At 41.1% G+C, this 11,263-nt stretch overlaps 1 protein-coding gene and 1 long non-coding RNA gene across 4 annotated transcripts in view; both read left to right on the forward strand.

Annotated features, from left to right (window-relative positions):
• LOC132131520 (CD276 antigen homolog) overlaps positions 1-11,263 on the forward strand; it is a 440,273-nt gene that overhangs the window by 143,795 nt on the left and 285,215 nt on the right. The gene's annotated exons all lie outside the window — the stretch shown is intronic.
• The window catches only part of LOC132131525 (uncharacterized), a 187,221-nt gene that overhangs the window by 40,896 nt on the left and 135,062 nt on the right, over positions 1-11,263 (forward strand). The window lies entirely within an intron of this gene.

Consider the following 11,263-nt stretch of genomic DNA (forward strand, 5'->3'; position numbering starts at 1 on the left):
TTAACTGTAACTTTAACTGTTAGCGATTTTGGCCTACAGTATATTTTTCGTATCATTGTTTAGCTGACATGTTTCTACCCTTTTACGGTGTTTAGTTGTAACAGTAACAAACCCACAAGGGTGGTTAGGTGCTGATTTGTAAATTTACTGTCAACAAGTTTAACCACTGTTTAACTGTTTAACCACTGAAATGCAACTGTCATGTCTACTTTCCAAATGTTTGTTAGACCTTGAAAATGAAGGTAAACATTCTTATTCATAACTAAATTCCATAAAGGATCTATGTTTTAATTTAGGGCCCCAGTAAATGCATTTCAATTCAATTCAAGTTTATTTGTATAGCGCTTTTTACAATATAAATCGTTACAAAGCAACTTTACAAAAAATTATGTTTCTACAATATTTAGTAATAGCTTGTAAGTGGTGACTGTCAGTTTGTGCACGTATGACAGGATTTGTAGAAAAATGTATACAAGTCGTAGTCAGCCAGATGATGAACATTATTAATATTAATAATAATTAATAATTATTATATGATACAGTCACACTTGTAGCAATATTTGTTAGTTCTGTTGTTGATTCAGGGTTAGCATCATCTGGGGTCCTCTGAGGGTCAGCATCATCTCTTCTCAGGTGTTCTGGATCCAGACTGGAGCTTGTGTAAATCCTAGTTACCACGGGATGTGAATCCCGTGGCAAAACATAGAAACAAATAGAGACATGATTAGCATAGCTGCTGTTCCAACAAAGTAAAATTTATTAGTTTAACCCAAGCTAAAGAATAAGAATGCACATTTGATCAGATGCAACTACACTCACATTTTAAGATACATTATTCAAATGCTTTGCGAAAGGGATGCGTTTTTAATCTAGATTTAAACAGAGAGAGTGTGTCTGAACCCCGAACATTATCAGGAAGGCTATTCCAGAGTTTGGGAGCCAAATGTGAAAAAGCTCTACCTCCTTTAGTGGACTTTGCTATCCTAGGAACTACCAAAAGTCCAGCGTTTTGTGACCTTAGGGAGCGTGATGGATTGTAGCGTGGTAGAAGGCTAGTTAGGTACACAGGAGCTAAACCATTTAGGGCCTTATAGGTAAGTAATGATAAATTGTAACTGATACGGAACTTAATAGGTAGCCAGTGCAGAGACTGTAAAATTGGGGTAATATGATCATATTTTCTTGACCTGGTAAGGACTCTAGCCGCTGCATTTTGGACTACCTGTAGCTTGTTTATTGAAGAAGCAGGACAACTACCTAGAAGTGCATTACAATAGTCCAGTCTAGAGGTCATAAATGCATGAACTAGCTTTTCTGCATCAGAAAGAGACAACATGTTTCGTAGCTTGGCAATGTTTCTAAGATGGAAAAATGCAGTTTTTGTAACATGGGAAATATGATTTTCAAAAGACAAGTTGCTGTCTAATCTAACACCCAGATTTTTGACTGTAGAAGAATATAATTAATATCTCTGTCTTATCCGAATTTAATTGGAGAAAATTATTGGTCATCCAATCTTTTACATTTTTAACACACTCTGTTAGCTTAGATAATTTAGAGGTTTCATCTGGTCTTGTTGAGATATATAGCTGAGTATCATCAGCATAACAGTGGAAGCTAATTCCGTATTTTCTAATAATATTACCAAGGGGCAACATGTATATTGAAAATAGAAGGGGACCTAGGACGGATCCTTGTGGCACTCCATATTTTACTGATGATAAATGAGATTCCCCATTTAAGTAAACAAAATGGTAGCGATCGGACAGGTAGGATCTAAACCATCTTAGAGCCTGCCCTTGAATACCTGTATAGTTTTGTAATCGGTGGTGGCCGGTGGACGGCGACGACTCCTCCGTGTTTGGGCAGCCGGCAGGAGTCCCCTGTTCCCTGCTCCTCCCGATTCTATCTCGGACGGCAGCAGGCTCAGGCTCCCTGGTGAATGGCGCTGACTCCTCCGCTCCCTCATGGACGGCAGCCACCCCTCCACATCGCGGGTGGCCGGCGGTGAGCTCGTCCGTCCCCGGCAACTCACTCCAGCCCACCGCCTCGAGTGTCCATGGAGGCTGACTGCTACGCCATGCTCGATGGCACCGCGGTTTCACCACAGTGGCGAGGGATCTTCGGCAGCGCGCCCCTCCTTCTCCCGGGTTTCAGCACCAGTGTAATAATATAAAACCTTCATAATCATCAGGAAGAAGGAGGCGGGAACCGGTGGACAGTCAAACAAAGACTTTAATAATAAAATAAACACAAAACAAATAAAAACTAAACACAAAATAAATCCCAGGCCTGGTCCTCTCTCGTCCTTCATTGTCGTTGCTCCTCTTTTGTATCCTTCCAATCTCCTCCGTCGGACTCGAGACCGGTGAGTGTCGCAGGTGACGTTCATTTCCAATCACTCCACCAGCCTCGCTTCATTCCCACGGCTCTCTGCCCCACCCCATTCGTCACAGTATGGTTTTGATCAGACATAAATCACTCATCCAATCTACCATAGGTGATTTGCTGCTACTGCTCTTCCACAGTAGGTCTTATATGTGGGGCAGGAGGGCTGGAAGGACTTCATCACTTTCTTTTCCTCCCCTCTATTCCTGGCTGGATACCAAAATGTGCTGTCTGCTTGATCAGATGTTGAGAAAGAGAGTGCATCCACATCCAAGCAGTTCACTCAAGACCACAGGGGAATTAGAAAAGGAAATACCTTTATCAAATTCCTTTGACAGCTCTGCCAGCTTCATAAGAAATCAGTGTAATGTTAGAAGCCATAGGTACTGTACCAGACTCAGAGACACAGATATAGTTAAGAGAAGGAGTCCAGGAACTGGATGAAGGCAAGTAGAGCCAAGAAGAGGCCGAGAAGACCTTAGAGCAGGGGTAGGCAACATCGGTCTTGGAGTGCTGATGTCCTGCAGAGTTTAGCTCCAACCCTGAAAAAACCTCACTTGTCTTTAGCCTTAGTAATCTAGAAGATCTTGATTACAGTAGCTTGTTCAGTTGTATTTGATTAGGGTTAGAGATAAACTCTGCAGGACAGCGGCACTCCCGATGCCGAAGTTTCCTATCCCTGCCTTAGAGCAAGTAAATGTGCATGAGGAGAGAGTCCGTAATCCACAGTGGAGACCAGACAATCAGTATGTTTACATTGACAACAATACTCAGATTTTAATGCAATTAAGACAATACTCTGATTAAGAATCTACCATGTAAACAGAGATTTTTTAATATCTTAATACGGCTAAAGTAATAATCAAAGTAAACACTAATCGAATTAAAACACGTGGAGTATTTCTATTTTAGTTGCATTATTGAAGTGCGACATGTACTTCAAACATGTACTCACCTTAATCACATTATTACCGTTGTGTAGGACTTTTCACTGCATTTTTACACACATGACAGTGGTCAACCATTTGACGGCATACAAAAGAATGGCTTCAACAACACCATCGTCTGCTTGCATGGATAGTATAACAAATAGTTAACTGAACTTGAACCTCTCAGTAAATTAAAAACGAAACACCCTAATGAAGACAAACTATATGTTTTTACGTGAAATTCTGAAGGGGACACCGGATGGCATCGCTTGGTGATTATGTAATGATATGTGCCATTAATTTGATCTATGTACTGTAACATGTAAATCGGGAACATGAAAGAAATATTATAACAGCAACTCATGTAAACACCTTAATCGTAATATTGTCTTATTCAGAATAATATGAATAATTAGATTACTGATGTCCATGTAAACCTAGTCAATGAGACGGAAGGAAGTGTGTGCTTATATAGTGCTAGAAAAGTAATGAGCTGATGATGAACAGGTGCGTCTGGTTAGTACTGGGTGATTGGGTGTGTTGAGTGGTGGAAGAATTGGTGTGACTTCAGTGGCGAGGCCAGAAATGTTTAAGTGGGTGGGCCTACATGAAACTGGGTGGACGAAGTGTAGCATATGAAAACTGCATATCAAATTGCGAATAGAAAATCCAGCACAAAGATTTAATACACAATACTACTAAAACATTGAATACATTAATTTTAATTTCAACATTTACTTATACATTATTGAAATTCATAGTTTTATCTGTTAACCTTACCTGAGCTAATGAGGTGTTGAAATGTTATTAACTCAAGTCAACAAAGATTCATTAATACTGTACCAAATGTATTTCTCATTGTTAATGTTAGTTAAGGCATTGACAAACATTTACAAAAGTTTACTGTATGTAAAGCATTACCTTAGATTATTTAAAGATGTTTGGCTCAGAAGTTTCTAATCTATAAATCCATCACCCGCTGGTCTGGTTTCATTTGTAGGCAGCCAGGATTCAGTGCTAAGACTTACATTTAATTTGGGAAATCCAATATATACTTTTTAAAACTGAATTAGGTTTGTTTCACTATTTTCAAACTCAACTTTCAAATTTAACACTATTTTCAAACACCCGTGTCCTCACGTCATTAACATAACATAATAGTGGGTGGGACTAACATAAACAGACCAATCACAAGTGTATGGTATGCACCAATAGGAAGAAGGGAAATGTAATAGGCAATTGCCTGTAATTGACCATGAAAACTCACGTTAAATACATTTTAAAGCACATGATGATACATATCATCACACATATGATGTTATTGTGAAACTATACATTAATTATTATCTTTTGATAAATAACATTTATTACCAGCTTCTCTCTGGGTGGGCCACAGCTGAAAGTGGGCGGGCCATTGCCCCGTAGCTTCGCCACTAATAACAGATATTCATTTTGTCTTCCTTGAAATGCATTTTTTATTCTGGAAAAAAAAAAATGGTAGCCACTTGCATTTTATGGATCACCAAGCACCATGGTTCTAGCTGAAAATCATCTTAACTGTTCTACTCAAGAAAAAAAAAGTCACCTACATTTTGGATGGCCAGAGATTGAGTAAATTAACAGCAAATTTACCATCACACCTGAATATACCATCATAAATATACCATCACACCTGATGTACCTGAGATATCTGGTATCCGAGGAAAGCATCTGCTCAATTGGAGAGAACCCGGGAGCCGGGAGCCAGGAGCCGTCCTCACATTCAAGCTGTAAAACTTGATAAAAGTGCTCGGTGAGGACCATCCTGCCACAGCACATATATCGTCCATTGATGATCTACTGAGGAAGGCTTGCGATGAAGCCACTGCCCTCGTGGAATGAGCTTGAATTCCTAAGGGCGAAGCAAATCCGTGCACCTCATAGGCTAAGAATATAGCCTTCGCCAGCCAATGGGACATGCGTTGCTTTGTGACAGCACAGCCTTTATTTTTATGCCCAAAACCAGCTGGTTGGCCTGTGCAATCAACATACACCCTCAGTGCTCTCACAGGACAAAGGCTTAGATCTCCTAGCCCCGCCTCTGTGGGGGAGAAAGCCTCCAAGACCACCTGCTGGAAGAGAAAATGATTCAAAGCGACCTTAGGGACATAATCAGGCCTTGGTCGCAGCAAAACTTTCACAAATCCTGGTGCAAAATCTATGCAAAAAGGTGAAACAGAAAGAGCTTGTAAATCCCAAACTCTCTTGAGGGAGGATAAAGCTAAAGGAAGGACTGTCTTTAGAGTCAGGATTTTTTCAGACACAAGTTTCCAAGGGCTCAAACGGATGTCCAGATAATTCTCACAATACAATAGATAGATCCCACGATGGAACTCGTGCATTGCAGAAAGGTCTCAGCCATCGTGAACCCTGCATAAAGCAAGAGACCAGAGGATGATGACCCACTGAAACACTGTCTATATATGCATGGTTAGCTGTTATGGCTGCCACATACACTTTAAGAATGGCTGGTGTTACTCCTTTTGAAAAACGGTCTTGAAGAATCTCTGATTCTGTACTGTAGTGAAAGGGAAGTAAACAGTAAATAGTTTCCATTTGAAGTAATATAAACATCTCGTAAAAACTGCCCTAGAATAATTATAGTCTCGGTGGTCTCTACTGAGAGACAGGGACATATTAACTCACCCCGCTCAAAGGCCACACCCACAGCTTCCGTAGATCTGGCCTTGAGTCCCAAATCATTCCCCGTTCGTGCGACAATGTGAGGGGAATCTCCCATGGAGAGCCCGCTAACATATTGATCAGTTTCGCAAATCACGGCTGAGTGGGCCACCACGGAGCCACCAACAACAGTTGTACCACTCTGTCCAACCGTATTTTGGAAAGCACTGCTGGAATTAGCCGAATTGGAGGAAAAGTATTCAAACCGCTCCTGGGCCATTCGTGTGCTAGAGCTTCCAATCCCACGGGCGATGGGGGGATAGGGAGAACCATAGTGGGCATTGCATAGTCGTGCATAATGTGAATAAGTCCATTTCCGCTTCTCCAAATGCTTGCCATATAGGGCTCACCGTTTGGGGGTGCAACCTCCATTCCCCCTCCTCCAGGCTCTTTTTCGAGAGCAAATCCGCTCTGAAGTTCAAGTGTCCGGGGACATAAACCAAACGGGTCAACAGAAATCTCTTCTGAAAACATAGAAGGATGTTCCTCACCAGCCTGCACAGGGGGCGAGAACGTATCCTCCTCTGTGATTCAAATATGATACAACCACTATGCTGACCTGATTAACACATGACGGCCAATCAGCAGACTTGAAAAAATATTGGAGAGCAAGAAAGACCACCAGCAGCTCCAGTCTGTTTATATGCCAGCTGCATTGTGCCTTCATCCAAGTCCAGTGGGCTGGGTGTCCTTGACAAACATCCTCCCAACCTGTCAATGACTCGTCCATCGTGACAGTCTCGCAGCAAAAACAGGCCCCCAATCAAACACAATTCCAAAAGAAATTTGGTCAACATCCAGTTCTTTATCGTCATAAGACACCTCTGTGTCACCGAAAGCATTCGATGCGGAAAACAACGGGGTGAAATCCTTTGGCTTTTCATCCACCATTGAAATGGACGCATGTGAAGTAAGCCAAGATGGATTACAGGGGACGCTGCTGCCATTAGACCCAAAAGTCTTAGGCACAAACTCACCATCACTGAGCGTTCTGCTTTGAAATAGCGAACGCATGACATGAAAGACTGAATGCGTGGGGGAGACATTCTTGCTGTCATCGCGCAAAAGTCCAGATCTATCCTCAAAAAGGTTATCTGCTGAGAGGGGATCAAAATACTCTTTTGGAAATTTGTGCATAAACCCAGGCTGCTTAGATGATTCTGCACAAGATCTCGATGCGAGTGTGCTTGAGTCTGTGATTGTGCTAATACCAGCCAATCCTCTAGGTAATTTAGCCTCAAATGCCCTGGTGCCGCAACAGGGCCAGAACTGCGCTCATGCATTCTGTGAAAGTCTGTGGAGCCAGGGCTAAGCCGAAGGGAAGAACATGGAATTGATAAGTTTTGCCCTCTAAAGTGAATCTGAGGAACTTCCTGTGTCTTCTTGTTGATCTGAATATAAAGGAATGCATCCTTAAGATCGATTGTGACTAACTAATTGTTTGGTTCAATCTGAGACAGAATAGATTTTACCGTCAACATCTTGAATTTGCTCGTCCTGAGTGCAAGATTCAAACAGCTTAAATCAAATATAGGTTGTAAACGGCTGTAGAAACCAGACTCCATCTGAGAGGGGTGTACTTCTTCTATAGTCCCTTATCTCAGCAGAGATGACATCTCTTGTCACAGCACTGCAGTTTCTTCCGAACTCACAATCATGGGAAGGACCCTGCAAAAAGGAGGCAGGCCTTTTCGAAACTGAATGGTGTATCTGTGACAAATTTTGCGTAATACCAATTGCGGAATGCCGGGCAAGCATGGGGACTGCAGTGAGAGGGTTGAATGCAAATTAGTGGTCCAACAGCGCTCTCTAATGGAGGGCACAGTCCCTGACGAACAGCAGAAGTGTCAGGAACTGCTGTTAGGGGCCTGAGAACGAGAGGTCTTTGCCGTCAAACTCAGGTCTAGCCTTTTTCGTTGTCGCTGGAAAGCCGGTAGATAAGCTCTAGGACCCCAATCCTTACGAAGGGTTGCCATAGGTGAAAGCTCTTCCTGTGAAGCGACCCATTGGTGGTGTAAGAATGTTGAACACGATCGCGCCGGTGGTGGCTGGCATCGCTCTGTTTCTTTGACCTGCGAGGAATCAGCTGGCAGAAAGCAGCTGATTGCTGCTTCGCTGCCCTAAATTTCTCCACCACTGAGGTGACTGCCTCTCCAAACAACCCATCCTTGGAAATTGGGGCTTTCATAAGAAATTATTCATCTTTTTATTTGATATCGGTGAGGTTAAACCAAAGGTGGCACTTAACTGTTAGCATCCCTGCCATAGAATGGCTTACTGCTCAGGCAGTGTGTTTGGTAGCACGTAGCGCCAAATTCGTTACCCGTCATAGATCTTTCACAGCCTGCGGGGTGATACCTTTTCCTTTGTCAAGCTCTTTCAAGAGCTCCGCTTGGTAGGCTTGAAGCACCACCATCGAATGGAGAGTGGCAGCTGCTTGACCTGCAGCCAGGTAAGACTTACTGACGAGGTTGGACGTGACTTTCCATGCCTTCGAAGGAACAAGGGGGCGAGACTTCCAGACAGTGGCCGAATTTGGCCCGACATGTTTGGCAAGAGTCTCTTCCACTGGCTGCATCGCTGTATAGCCACGGTCTGCCATGTCAGGAATGGTGGCAAAATCCCCAGCCGCAGCATTTGTAATGTGCATCGAGTAACACTGTTTCCACGACCACAAAACCTCTTGGTGGAGGTCCAGGAGGAAGGGCAACAGCCTACGGGGCTGTGTAGGTGTACGACTAGTTAGAAAACAGTGATCCAGCTTAGATGAAGATTGGGTCTCGGCTGCCTCCACTTCCCAAACTAGCCCCAGTTTATCCACCACATGAGAAACCACATCCAACAGCTCACTGTAGGAAGGGGAAATGCATTTCTCCTTTCCACTCGAAGGGAGAAAAACGCATGTGTCCAGAATGTCCTCTGACTCTGAAGCTGCAGTGGACAAAATGTTGTCGTCCTGAGTGCACTACGCACTATGCACCTTTCATGGGTACCCCCCGTGATAAACCTGTTACACAGCTCCTTGCACTTTCGATGACTCATTGCTTCCGCAAGGAGGAGTAGAACACTGCTCATTGTAGATGTTGCTGAGAATGCAAGATGCTTTCCTTGGGCACAGAAAATTTGCTTTCCTGAAGGAAATGAAATCTCTGCGAAATAGGTATACTATGGGTATACACATAGTATATACAAATAGGTATACACAGGTATACTATGGGTATAAATGTGTAGGGCGGTGCCAAGTGCTATTTGGCCAATACAATTGGTGGAATGGTACAGGGCTTCAGACATTCGACACACCAAGGGGTGTTCCCATATGGTGATGTCACCGCAGCATCGAAGTGGCCTATGAAAGGGAACTGCAATTTCATGCTTTGAATATTTGGGTTTTCATGTCATTTTCATTAACACATGGCTGAATGGCAAGGACACTTAAATAGGAAAACTTATTGAGCAAAATAAACAACAGTTGTCCACAACACTACTTCACAGTTTTTACAGCACATTTTTAACTCCATGTCTGTATATGTTTATAATTAATTGCAGAACAAATGAATGATGCACTGTTACTTGACTCCTACGTAACGTCATTGTAGGATTTCAAGTCAAAGAAAAGAGAAAATAAAACCCTAAAATTAAATTTTTTAATTTAATTCAACTGTTTATTATCTTCGGAAAATACCATATTCACAAATGTAAATGGTCTAATTCACAACGTAGCTTTAATGTATTTCATCTGGACTATCAAACATATTACAAAACAATAGAAAACATGCAAAATATGAAGGTTACAAGAACATTTCATCTCCTGAAGGAACTGAATATTTTTTAATTTTCCCCTTGTATAAATTAATATGTTATTATCCTCTGGACTGTACATGTCTTTTTTTGTTGTGCAGGTTGCACAGTATTTGTAGTGTTCTCTGTACCTATTGTCCTGTGCTATGTTCATAATAAAGTTTGAAAAAAAAAGAGAAAATAAAACCAAATTACTGTAGGTAGCGGTATGTGCTCATGGCACTGCACTCAGCCATTAGAGCGAAGAAGAAGAAGAACGACGACAGCTCAAACCAATGTAGTTTGAATGATGGATCTACGAAACATATACAATAGTGTCGGGAAACAGTTGTGATTAGCTAATTCGTTTCCACAACAATGCATCATACTGTGGTGGTTAATCAGCGAGTTATGTCATTGTACGGGAAATGAACCTCAGGACTACACCTTGTGTAGAAAAAAATATATATTTTTAATATCTAATAAATCAGTTTCCATATTCTTGATCAACACAAAGCAACTAAATGAAATTTCTGTCTGTTCCTTATTTAAGCCGTTTTAAAAAAAAAAAAGTATAGTGCAGTATATTATCATCAAATAAATATACTGTATATATATATTTTTTTTTTCTTCATAACAGCATTTCCTGTCCCGCTATACAATAAACAAAAGTTTAAAAAGCAAATGTACAGAAAACTCCAAACTATATCCCTGTTTTTTTTTTTTTTTTCTCAGCTCTTTCGCTAAGCTGCTCATGAATGAGAATGCAATTTAAATATTTGCATTCTTGTGCTGCACTGTAACGATAAACTGAAATCAAGTTATGACAGTGTAGAGGCACAACAGCAACAATATATAAAACATCATTCAAAGAAAATATTCACTGGAGGATCAGGATCCATATATATTTCCAAACAAGCTAAGAAATCTTCCCTCTGATGGTCATGAAAGGTTGAGTTCATTTACTCATTATGTGTTTCACGCTGTTCTTTCCATAAAATGAGATTAGGTTAAAATCATACTCATGATGTAGATATGTCGGGAATCATATTACAAATCTAAACTGTTTTCCTACTCTTATTCACATTATTAAACCAACTGAAGCAAATGTTCAGTTTGGAGATCACAAGTCTTCTTTAGAAATATACTTATGTAAGGACTTTCTTGGAGCAATAAATTATTTAAAGAAATCTGGAAGAATGACGACTGTCTGTAATAATGTATCTTCTTTTCAATAAAACATAACACATGTCAATAGATTAGAAAACCAACATATAGAGAAGTAGAATAAACCAGACGAGAATCTTAGGTTTAGAAAGCAAATACTGCCCTTGAGAGAAGTTTCTATTTACCCACAGATTTAGTTCCTGTTCTTTTCAGTGTCAAAACATATACTCTTTATCTTCTTAGAAATGACAGCATCTGGATAAGTCACTTTAGCCTTCATT

Source organism: Carassius carassius, chromosome 48 (assembly GCF_963082965.1).
Source record: "Carassius carassius chromosome 48, fCarCar2.1, whole genome shotgun sequence".
Taxonomy (NCBI): Eukaryota; Metazoa; Chordata; class Actinopteri; order Cypriniformes; family Cyprinidae; genus Carassius; species Carassius carassius.